This window comes from Mustela nigripes, chromosome 3 (genome assembly GCF_022355385.1).
Source record: "Mustela nigripes isolate SB6536 chromosome 3, MUSNIG.SB6536, whole genome shotgun sequence".
Classification (NCBI taxonomy): domain Eukaryota; kingdom Metazoa; phylum Chordata; class Mammalia; order Carnivora; family Mustelidae; genus Mustela; species Mustela nigripes.
The window spans coordinates 195,491,899-195,504,481 of record NC_081559.1 but is presented as its reverse complement, the minus strand read 5'-3'; the positions used below and the strand labels follow the sequence as shown (position 1 = coordinate 195,504,481).

The 12,583-nt window shown below is 60.0% G+C and overlaps 1 long non-coding RNA gene across 1 annotated transcript; it reads right to left on the bottom strand.

Annotated features, from left to right (window-relative positions):
* Positions 1–624: 624 nt before the first annotated feature.
* On the bottom strand, positions 625–12,583 carry LOC132013301 (uncharacterized). The gene is made up of 2 exons (XR_009402986.1): positions 12,515–12,583; positions 625–1,050 (listed from the first exon to the last, which is right to left on the bottom strand). It is a non-coding gene; the product is annotated as an uncharacterized LOC132013301 (long non-coding RNA).

Below are 12,583 nucleotides of genomic sequence, written 5' to 3'. Positions count from 1 at the left end.
AGACCTCTGCCTGAGAAAAAACAAACAAACCATCAAAGCAACAAATTGTCTTCTAAGTGAGGAGGCTGCCTGCGCCTGCCTCACCCCCACCCCTGATGGGCATCTGCCCTCACCCCTGCAGTCCCCAAGATCCAAGCCTGAAAAGGCTGCTTTATTAAAAATCATCCGTCTGCAATCCGGGAGGAGTCGGGCGCACGTGTCCCGTGGAGAGCGTGTGGGGCTTTGTGAAGTTCACGTACGCATCCTTGCCCTCTGCCTCCACGTGGCGGCGGGCGGGCGGGCGGCTCCGTGGCCGTGGCCGTGACCCCACCAAGACCAGGAGCCCCCCACCTACCTGTACTGAGAGCACCAAGACCAGCTAGTGGGGCCCAGGCCCCCAGGGTCACTGAAGCCACGGGAAATTCCCACGTTCTAGCCGACGGCGCAGGAGGGGACTTGGGCGTGGCATCTATGGTCCCCACAACACAGATGGGAGCACGGAGGCCCCCACCCGCTCCCGGGCCAGGGACAGGCCCCCTCCCCCACCTCTGGCTTTGTGGTCCTGAGGCCCTGGCCTCCATTCCTTCCCAGTCCCCACGCAGCGCCCCACCATCCTCCCGACAGGCAGTGGAGGAGTCAGAGGCCTTAGAGATGAAATGCGCACAGAGAGGTGATGTAATTTGCCCAAGGCCACACAGCTAAAGAGCAGACCTGCCTCCTACAGAGACTGCTCTGTGTCACGGGCTGTGTGACACTGAGGGACTGCGGCCAGGCCTGAGGGACAGAGCCCCTCCCTGTCAGGCAGCCCCCACAGTCTCCAGAGGTCATCGTGAGGCTCTGGGCCCAGGCTGTGTCCACGGCTTGGTGGAGGCCCCCGCACGAGGGTCTTTCATCCAAGATGATTCTGTTTACTCGGAGACACCTTCCTGACCATCTGACGCCTAATTTAAGAGGTGAGATGGTCACAGCCGCGTGCCCCTCCTGGTTTCCTCCGCTCATTAAGCCGTCGGTGATCTAGTAGGTCACGGCGAGACACTCGGTTCCAGGGAGCTTTCATTTCCTCACGGACATCTGCAGTGAGACAGAGCGCCAGGCTGGCCCATGGTCGCGGGACTCCCGGTGTCCGAGTGGGAAGGGCCCAGGGGGCCATCCACACTGGCCCCCTTCACCCGCAGACAGGGGGACAGGCCCGCAGGGAGCCCTGCCCTGCCTGACGTGGCAGATGGCAGCTCGGATCCCCCTTGGGCCAGGACCCCCAAGGGAGAGAAGACAGCCCTCCCTGCAGAGGTGGGGATGGGTAGGGCAGGTTCTCCGAGAAGCCAGGCGAGGGAGTGCTCGCCCCACAGGGCAAGGCCTGGGCACAGGCCTTGCTGGAGGCTGGACAGTGTGGGGCTCGTCATGCCGCAGATGCCTTGGAAGGGCTGCTGGGACCACCACCAGCCCGGAGCCTCCAGAGCACAGGGGTCTGCCGGGCTCCTCCAAGGTGTGGGAAGGGGTGTTAAGAGGTGTAGACAAGACCACTGGTTCTCTGGGGTCCGTGAGCTGAGGGAAGGTACCCAGATTGCAGGCGAGCAGTCAGGTTGGTGGTTCGGGCCAGAGCTGTTCAGGGCATCCGGGCCCACAGTCCCAGGTCTGTCCACCTTCCCATAGGAGCTCACGTGCTCAGACACCCACACACAGGAGACCTCCCACATGACTGTGGTCATTTGATCACGGCTGTGTGACATTCGTGGCTCCGCATTTCCCTCCCCGAGACCTGGGCTCCCGTGCTCCGGGCTCCCTGTGGCTGCACGCCCGGCACACACCTGGCCCAGGGAACACCCAGGGAGCAGGTGAGGCAGGGAAGGCCCACCTCACCCCCTCCTTCCCCTGCACGCTCCACCATCGTTACGACCCCGTTGTGGGCTCCAGACATGAGACGCGGCTCCCCACCTTGCAGATCCCGCAGCGCTTCTAAGAGCGGCATTTCCGAACGACGGGGTCACCGCCGCGCACCCACCTGCATGTGCAGGAGCGCGCACGTATGTGACACATCGTGCATGTGCACACACACACACACCTGACACACTCGTGTCCTGATGGGATGCCGGCGACCCTGGACTGACCTCGTGGTTATGGTGACAGGCCAAGGGAGGGTCAGTGCGAGGCACATTTGCACACTCGGAGCCGTGGCCCAGGCCAGCCCGCCCACCCTGCCGTGTGCTGTTCCAGGGGCGGGACCGACCCTCACACTCCATCACCCCAGGGCTGCCACCCCTCCTGGCTTTCCTGGGCCACCCCGGGCCTGTCTGTGGAGGTCCGTCTGCTGCTCCCAACCTCTAGGCTCCCTCAGGCCTCCTCTGGGTTCCCCTGGTGAGGTGAAGGGAGTTGGGGGGCTCTGGGGCACCCTGTCCCTCTGTCCTGCTGGGACGCAGCTGCAGGGAACTTGCCACGTTCACCTGCAGTCAGACTCCTCTGATGGGTTCGGGTTCCAGAGGGCTTCCTCCCCGTGACAACAAGCACCTTCAAGCCACGTGGAGAGCTGATTCAGGGGGACCCCGCTCCCTGGAGACTGGGAGAGAGAGAGCAGCCAGAGAACAGTCACCATGGCAACACCTTCACGCGATGAGAGCACGTCTTTCCACCCAACCAATTAAAGGGCTATTTCCAGGGTCCCTACTGTGCGCCGAGGCTAGGCTAAAGGTGCTCAGAACAGGGGAGCGTTGGGAGGAGGAGACAGATCTGCCCTCCACCTTGCGAGCTCCTTGTCCATGAAACACCACACATGCCTTATGCACAGCAAGCCTGGCCACGGAGCCCTGTATACAGTAGGCATTCAGTGGATGTCTGCTGAATTAAAGAAGACACACGAGCACATTAAATAGCCATCCCAGAGCACCTTTCACCACTAAGTTACCCCGTGGCCAATCTGTCCCACATGTCACCTCCACAGCTGGGGCCCAGAGACATGTCTGCCCACGGAGCCAGCAGGGCCAAGACTGGAAGAAAACACCGACCGGGGTGGGGTCCCAGAGGCAGCCAGGGTCCACTGCCAGATGCCATACATGTGAACCGTGTCCATGATGTGCAAAACTCATGAGGAAATCTAGCCTGGACTTCAGGGAACTAGAAAGTGGGGTCACCAACACAGAGCAGAGGGATCTGTGTGCTGTTGTAGGAAAGCAGGTCCCACTCGAGACCAGCCCTCGGGCCCAGAAGCAAACCTCCTCCAGGGGGCTGGGGATCCAACATGGGAAAGCAAAGCCCATGGCCTGAGGACGGGCACGGGAACGTGTGGGTTTGGGGCATCCAGTGGGGGCTCATCAGTGCCCGAGGGTTATGCTCAGGGGACAGGGGTGAGGAGGACATGGCGAACTTGTCACCTGGGGGACAGCTGGGTGGGCGGGGAGTGGTCCCCACAGGCCTGCTGCAGGCCTGGCCCAGAGGGCAGTGTGGCTCTCTGGCTCCCTGGTGCGGTCAAACTGCTGGGAATCTGGCTGACCCGGATGTCCCTGAGTCTGGCCCACACCCCTGCCCCGAGCCTCTGCAGGGACAGAACAGTCATGGCAGAAGTCATGGCCAACCTTCTCTGGCCGTGCTCAAGCTCATGAGCACCACCTGGACCTTACGGTGGCGAAGGAGCCATGCCACGGAAGGACAACTGCCCTGCCTGTTCTGTGACAGACATGTGGCCCCTCTCTGTGGATGGCCACAGAAGGATGACCGTCCTGCCTGTTCTGTGATGGACATGTGGCCTCTCTGGGGATGGCCACGGAAGGACGACTGTCCTGCCTGTTCTGTGATGGACACACGGCCCCTCTCTGGTGATGGCCTGCCCGCGGCTGTGTTCCCGAAGACAGTTGGGCTTCATACGGCAAAGGATGTGTCACATTGGGGGTGGCCTGCTCCAGGGACACACGGGGAGGGGCTCGGTCCAGGAGGGATCATTGCAGGAGGCACACAGGTTGTCGAGGGCCAGAAGCAGTACCCGGAGAGCCAGGGAGGAGCTTAGAGACCCAACTCCGAAGCATCCAGGTCTGATGGCCCAAATCCCTGAGTGCGGCCCCGTCTGTTCACAGACCCACAGTCCCAAGCTCGGGGCCACCATGGGACTCCCAGGGCTTTTGGGGGGGGGCCAGCGTCCCCCACTCAGAGGACCCAGCCTCGAAGGTCTCTTGGAAGCTCAGAGCAAGTGTAGGGTGGGGGTGGTGGACACCTTGACCGCAAGGAGGATCCCAGCCTGGTCCCAGCGTGTTGCCAGGCCTGGGACCCCACCGTGGTGGCCAAGCACATGCGTCGTTCCTTCCTTCATTTCCGGGCCCTGCGGCCCTGGGCCCCCTGGAGTCGGGGGCTACGTTGCACAGTCCCCCCCAGGGCAGGCTGGGCACCCTGTTTGGCACAGCCCGGCCTCACCTGTGTCCACGGCCCTGTCCAGCCCCCTGCTCTCCCCATGCTTCACGCGCTTCCTCCCTCGGGCTCGGAGACCTGTCTCAGGGGTGATGAACCAGAGCCCGGGGAGCTGGCCTTCCCGCCCAGAGTCACCCGGCCCGTCACCTGTCCTGTCCTGGTTCCCCCGCCGCAGAGCCCGCGGGAGTAAGAGCACACCCGTGGCCACGCCGAGTGCGCCAGTACACGGGGTGTGCAGACAGGTCCCGTAGCCAAGAGTGGGAGCCAGAGCGGGGTGCCCTGGGAGGTCCGCCCTCCAGCCCTTGCTCCCGGGACCGGGTTGGGAGGGAGGCCATGGGGAACCCAGGACGGCACATCCTACACCCGAGGGACGCCCTGGAGTGCACTTTCCCAAGGGCGCCGGACGGCGAGGCTCCGTCCTCAGCTCCTCCGAGACTGAAGCGGGAGCGCATTGCTCATCGCCGGGCTCGGGGTCTCGCGCGGTGGTCTGCTGACTATACCTGTCGCTGCCCCCGCCCCGGCTGTCTCCAGACCCCAGATCCCAGTCTGCGCGCTGGGGCGTGTGCTCCCCTCGCCAGGAGACGCGGGGGCTGACGGGGCCGCAGGAAAGAGGAGACGGTGCCCTCCGTCCCGTCACAAACCGAACTAACCGCCCAGTGCCCGGCGCCCCCCGTCTCACAGATGGGAATGCTGAGGCTCCCACGGAAGCGGCCCACACACACAGCTTATAGGCCGGGGTCAGAAGGTGAGCCCCATCGCACTCCCTGGAGCAGGATTCGAGAGACTCCTGACCCCATTCCTCGCCTCGGGCCTGTTTGAACCCCCACCGAGTACGTTCAGAGCCTAGTGACCACCGCCGCGTGTTCTCACGGAGCCGCACATTTCAGCCACGCATGCCTCATGTGTGATTTCAGGAGCCTGTGTGGTCCTCAATGCAGGCGTCTGCATCTACTCACCATGGCAAGCCCAGCGCAGCCCAGGTCCAACAGCAGCAGGAGAAATCTGTGAATCAGTCGGATGAAAGGGGCAGCTTTCCCGACCCAGCTTCGGGATGAGAGCACGAGGCCGGACGCGCAGGACCCAGGCCCCTGCAGTGCCCGGGGGAGCCGAGCACATAGCGGGGCGGGAGCAGCGGTCTTTGCAAGGGCTCCCCAGAGGGAGGTGCAGCAAAGCAGAGGTGCAGGATGGCCTAGAGAGAGCGGGGCAAGAGGGTGGACTGGTGGGTGCCTGGGGGCAGGGGTAGGGGTGTCTGCCGGCATAGAACATGGGCAGATTTGGTTTTAGACTTGATGGAGCAGAGACAGACAGACTGATGTACAAGCCCACTTCCCGCTCTAGGTGTGAATCACGGGACGGCCGGGGACTAGAGGGGCATCAGTACTCGGTGGGGGGGTGAGCCCAGGCCTAAGGAACCCACGCTCCCAAGGGTACCGGGAACACCCCCCTGCCCGCTGAGGCCCCTGCCCTTCGTACGTGGGCAGGCCCTGGATCCAGAGATGCTAATGCTTCCCCTAGGCCGAGAGCGGAACTCTCTGGGCCAATTCCAGGGCGAGACCCTCACAGCATCAGCAACTAGGACGTTAACGGCCCAGCAGGGGTGGGGTCCCAAGGGCCCTCTCACAGTTGCTGGGTGTGGGGCGATCCAGACAGGCTCCGAGGAGGGAGACAAGGTCAGTCACCCAGACGTGCAGGCAGTAAGGGCAGAAGCTGGGGGCTACCATCTGGTTTTAACAAAACACTAGCGATGGTGGTCAGCCACTAGGAGCGGCGGGTGGCGCACACACTGCCTTGACGCTTGAAACACTGACGGGGAGGTGGGTCTTCATTTTCATCTCATCAGGGAGGAGAAGGAGCTCAGAGAGCCTCTGTAACTTGCCCCAAAGCAACCAGCTCAGAGTGTCAGAGGCTGTAAGAGCCAGGACTGTCCTGGGTGCACAGTCCTCTCCCCCACCCCCATCCACTGCCCTGCGGTGGGGGACACCCTCCATCTGAGACTCTAGGTCCTGTCCGTCCGCACGTCCGCTCTCACCATGGTGTCCAGGGAATGAGGTCCACTGTGCACAGTGGATTCTTGGTTCGTCCCCAGCCAGCGACTGGCCTGAGTCCGGCCTGGAGGAAGCACCGGGCAGGACCCCGGCAAATGGAGCATTAAGAGAAGGTCTCGTTTTCAAAGATCGCGGGTTTGTTCCCAGGGTTTCATGAGACCCAGGGACATTTGGGGCCGGCGGAGGAAAGCAGGAGCCCGGCGTCAAGAGACACAATCAGGATCTCATTAACATTTTGATTGCAACGTTGGCTCCCCCGGCGCCTGGGCCTGGACACACGCGCACACGTTCAATCTGGAAGCAAAGATTGAGCCAGGGAGAGGAGCGCAGAAAAGGGGCAAAACAGACTTATTTTAATAATGCTAAAAATAACCGTGTCAATATTCCCTTCGGTTTGGGAGCCCTCCTCTCCGCTGGTGGTGAGAACCTGAAGTGGATTCGGGCTTCCCACCTCCCCCAGACGGAGCTCTCTGGGGCCACCTGTGGGACCCGGGGTGAAGGGCGGCTCTGAGGCCCTCCTCCTCCGTCTGCCCCAGGAGAATCCCAGCCGGGGAGGAAACCTCTCCTCTAACAGATGGGCACATTGAGGCCTGGAGAGGTCAGAGACTCTGTGAGCTCAAGGGGAAGCGGGCATGCCTGAACACCAGGAAAACGGAGGCGGCATTCCCCATGAAAGGAGGAAATTACTCGGGCAGCGTGAGCACCAGCACCGGCCGTCCCCAGCCCCGAGGGGCCCCGAGTGTGGATCCAGGTGACGTCCACGTTCGAACAAGAAAGCCAAGCCCCAGCAGGTACGATTGGTCCCAAGTCCACGGGGCAGCATCTAGCACCCCCAGTTCCCAGTAGAGCTCTTGTGAGTGGGTGGTGCAGACCGCCCATTGAGACATCAGTGCCCCCGGGTCCACCATATGGGACTGAGGCCCAGCATCTAGCCGGGACCCCAGCTTCTCCCCCACCTGCCTTTCTCAGCACTGACCCTGGAAGTTCTATACCTTGACCCCAGCTCTGTAGCTTCTGGCTGGTCCTCATTCCACCTTGGGGCATGGCTCTGCCCCTCTGAGCCCAGCTGGCCACAGTCAGGCCTCACACTGGGGTCCACCTCGTCTCGCCCATGAAGCTGGCCACACCCCTGGTCATGTTCCAGACAGCTCCTCCAGCCTCCCTGATGCCTGATTGGATACCAGCCCCTCCTAGACATGGTCAGTGGCCCCTGCATAAGCTCCTCCCCACCAAGCACGCATCTGAGCTTGACAGCACAAGTCAAGGGAGGGTTTGCCTGGCCCCCAGGCTAGTGGCTTGGAGCCCTGGGTTTCTCTTCAAGCTGCTCCCACCAGTGACAGCTCATTCCCTGTTCTCTGCTCACAAGACTCAAGCAGAACATTCATAGCCTTCCAGGATTGCAATCCCCTGACTTTCATACCCCCAGCTGTCTCTGAGCTCACCGCCCACAAAACCACTAGCCGTTACCTTGATGTCCCTGTTCCCACACCCTGTGCCTCTCTCCGCACCATCTACCTCCTATCTGGTAGAATATGCTCCTTTTTCTTCCTGCCAGTTTCCTATTCAGTCTTTAAGACACAGCTAAATGCCACTTTCTCTGCGAGACCTTCCCTTCCCCACTCCCAGGCGGAGCTGACTTCTCTCCCCTCTGAAAGCCAGCAGCCTGCCCTAACCTCCACCATGAACATGGCCTCGCTGCGCCGGGATGTGCAGCTGGGCTTTCTTCCAGGCACCGATCTCAGTCACTCAGTGTCTGTGCTCTTGGGTACATCACTCAACCTCTCTACGCCTCAGTTTCCATGCCTATAAAACATGACTTTTCTTTTTCCTTGTTTTTTTTTAAGATTTTATTTATTTATTTGACAGACAGAGATTGCAAGTAGGCAGAGAGGCAGGCAGAGAGAGAGAGGAAGCAGGCTCCCCGCTGAGCAGAGAGCCCAATGCGCGGCTCGATCCCAGGTCCCTGAGATCATGACCCGAGCTGAAGGCAGAGGTTTAACCCACTGAGCCACCCAGGTGCCCCAAAACATGACTTTTCATACTGCCTACATTATAGATCTGTTGTGAGAATCAAGTGAGTGAATGTGTATAGAGGGCTTAGAATATTACCTGACAGGTATTGTGTGCTCAAAAAACATTAATTACTATGACTAGCAGCAGCAGCATCAGTATCAAGACCACCACCATCATCATCATCACCAACATCAGCCTTAGCACCACCATCATCATCACTGGCATCCCTGCCACCACCATCTCAACCATCACCCTCGTCCCCATCATTATCACCACCAACCCCACCATCACCATCACCATCATCACCACCATCACCATCATCACCACCATCATGACGGTCATCATCATCACCACCAACAATAGCTTCATCCCCACCCTCAGCAGCACTGTCATCCCTACCCCCACCATCCCCACCATCTCCATCATCATCCTCATCATCACCGCCGTCATCATCACCATCATCCTCATCACCAGCATCATCATCACCATCTCCCCCATTATCTCTACCATCTTCGCCATCATAATCATCACCATCATCACCATCATCACCAACATTTTCCCGACTGGATGTTCAAGCTCCCTGCAGGTAGAGAACAAGTATGAGTCATCATTGTCTCCCTGAACACATAGCCTGACACATAGTAGATGCTATTAATCTTGTTGGAGGATATAATGGGTGGGCAGGTAGGAAAAGGGGTGAATGAGTGCATAAAGGAAGGGGTGAGCGGCTGTATAAACAAATGAATGGGTGTGTAGATAAGAGGGGTGGGACGGATGAATGAGTCAGTGAATGAGTGAGCGCGCTGCTGTAAGGAAGAGCAGATGGACAGCGGAGGGGATTCCTCCCACGCTGCCCTTTGCAGATGCTGAACTGCTGAGTGACGGCAGGCATCACAGTGTCCCCGCCGAGACACGATATTAAAATCCCTGAAGGCTATGCTGTCCATATCCGGGGGAGACAATCTCTGCAGCCATCAGCAGCACAGGTGGGCTCCCCCCAAGTCCCCTGGGTGGTCAGCCCTGCCGGCACAATGACTCCACCGTTCCTAACCTCCAGAGGCGCGGCAGCCCGCAGATTCCAGTTACCTGGGCCGGACAGCTCCCTTTCTAGCCCTCAGTCCTCACGGGGAGCCTCCGGGCATGCTGGGGCCAGGACCTGGCCGGGAGCATCAGGAGTGCCCCCCTCGCCTCCCAGCCCCACCTCTCACGGCCCCACTGCCCTTAACTTCCCCCATCTGACTTGAGCACAACAGCCCTCCACACCTCCACTCCCAGATGCTGAGCTCCACGGGGGTCTCCTTCGTCTCTAGCACAAGTGGGCTCTCAATGACCGGGCTCACTCAGCAGAAGGCTGGGGGACCCAGCAAGGTCATGCTCAGGGGAGGCGGGGCCGGACCAGGACTTGAGTCTTGAGTTCTCCCCTCCTGCCCCCCAGGGCCAGAGCCATCACACTCTACCAGGGAAGAAGCATCTGCAAAGACCTGGCGTGGGCGCAGGGAGGGTGGCACTGTCCTGCTCAAGGTGACAGAGCGCTGTCCCCTCTGGGCTCACAAGCTGTCAGGGCAGTCTGCAGGGATGGGGAGAGACACCCTCTGGGGAAGAGGCTGGACTCCAGGACGGTTATCGTCCGCAGGGTTTTCCAAGTCTCCAGAGCCACCTCGGTGTTTGGTGTAGTATTTCTCTGACTCAGGTCCCTGGATCCCTTTACACCCTTAAAACTTAGTGGGACCCCAGAAAGCATTTGCCTGTGGAGGTTATATCTATCAATGTTGACAGTATTAGAAATGAAATGTGATACATTCAGAAATATTAACTCGTTAAAAAAATAAAGCCATTACACATTAAAGTAACTAACACTTTTTTTTTTAACTAACACAAGGTGCTACATTGTTACAAATCTCCTTTGTGTCCCACTGGTTAGAAGTCACGGGAGCCTGGTTGCCGCTCCCGCCTTCAGCCTGCTGGGACACGTGGCTTTGATTGAAGTGGATGAAGATAAGCCCGGGACCTCCGTGGAGAGGACTCGGGGATTCCCACAAACCCCAGACCACACTCCGAGAACCACTAGCTGAGGAAATTCTCCTCTTGTATCTTCCCTGCGTGACTGTTGGCAGGACAGGGGCCCATACTGACCCCCCAGGCAGGAGGGGGTCAGACCACCCAGGGGTCTAGCCTCAGCTGCTGGGTCCCTCTGAGGTCCTCCCCTCTGCTAAGCCAGACCCTCCTCTGGGAGGTACAACCTGGGGTCCCCCAAAGCTGTTTGACGACTAAGTAAAAAATGCATGTGCTTCGTTCTGCCACGTCACACCTGGAAGGATTAAGAAATCGGTGTCCCGCTGGCACCAGTCACCACACCTCCCCGTCCCCAACTCCAGGTGAAGGCCCCTCTTCCTCCATGCAGACTTCCTGGACTGGCTGCATCTCCTCCTTCCCTCCTCCTCACACACTTGTCTCTCTGCCCTCCGGACCCCAGCACTCGTTTCTAAAGTCCTCTCCTTCCTGGACCACAGCACACCCCACATTATCATGCTGCCCCCAGCCCCCCTGCTTGTCCTTGTTACCCTAAAATCCAAACAGGGAAAGGCGTCCACCAGCTGCTCATGGCAGGCACAGCCGTCAAGCCCCTGCTCTGGGCACAGGCGGGCCTGGGCTGTAGGACCTCATAGGAGCCTCAGTGCTCTCGTCTGTCAAGTGGGAATAATAGGATCCCCTCATGGGACCTTAGTGACCATTAGGAATAATCCATTTGCTTACCTGGCTCGCTGAATGCTTGCCCTGGGCCAGCGGCCAAGTCAACCAAGTCTAATGAGGGAGGCAGACATCAAACCAACAGCCCAAAGTCAAGGTGGTGGAGGGTGGGCATTTGGAGTGCAGACAAGAGCCTGTGTCAACAACCCCAGATCAGGAGGACCCCAGACAGGCCCAGAGGATGGACGCCTGCAGGTGGAGAGGGTCCCAGAGAGGAAGGAAGGGCTCCTGAGCCCCCGAGGGCAGGGGGAGGGACAGAATGCTACTGCATGTCCTGCCTAAGGCTGTGAGTGAGCTGACTGGAGGGAGAGGGGAGTCCGGGAGCTGGGTTCTGGGGTTGTGGGGCCCTCCAGGGGAGGGGGGGGCAGACAGAGCAGGGCAGGGGGAGGGAGTGCGCATGCCTGAGGCTCTGGGAGGGGCAGGCGGGGGCCGGTACCTTGTCTGAGCCGCTCTGCGGAGGCCCCAGCCCCGTTGCTAAAACTCAGAGCAGAGCTCCTCCATACATATTTATTGAGGGAATACATTAGTTCCCCTTAGAAAAAGGCATAATCGCAAAATGACAGTCATTGTCACTAAACAGATGTGCGTGTTATTTCACCTTGTAGAGAAGACATTCGTGTCGCTCTGCACTGTCCCCAGTGCCTCCGGGGGCTGGCCACCGCCCACGTGCACCCCTCCACGCTGGCCGGGCTGGACCCTGGCCTCCCCAGCCTCCCCCCTTCTTCATAACCCAGGGTTGGGGGTTACAGCCCCTGCTGCAGTCTTTGTGGTCTTAGGATCATGCCACTCACCCGTCCACCCACCCACCCGTCCGTCCATCCATCCATCCATCCGCCCATCCATTCGTTCATTCCCTCATTCCTTCATGCAAAACAGGAGTTCAGGGTCTGTTCTGTCCCAGACCCCAGGCCGGGTACCAGCTCTGGTCTGAGAAGGCCCAGCTGCAGCCATGCCTCCGCCTCTGCCTCCACTTCCAGCCTCGTCCTCATCAGCCCTCTGGCCACACCCCACTCCAGCGGGCAGCAGTCAGCAGCCCGGGTGTCCCACGGAGCGTCTGTCCAGCCATTGCCTTTGCAGAAAGGCCTCCTGGACCTTCTGCAAGGTCCACACTCCCCTGAGCCCCAGAGCGGAAGCTCCGTCTGAAAGCTCCCCCAGAAAGAAGTATTTATTCCTCTAGATACACATTCCTTTAGGCCGCATTTAACACATGTTTGCGAACCGTCTGCTGCACACCAGACGCGGCTCCAGGTCGGGAGTGAGCAAGGCAGCCGCGGCCGGCAGTAGCCCCTTCCCCGTGCTCCCCGCACACCCCCCTGTGCCCCCCGACCAACCGCAAGCCACACCTGCTTCGGGTTGGCCAGGAGACCGAGGCAAGGAAAGAATCGTATCTCGGCCGGTCTGCTGCCCGGGCC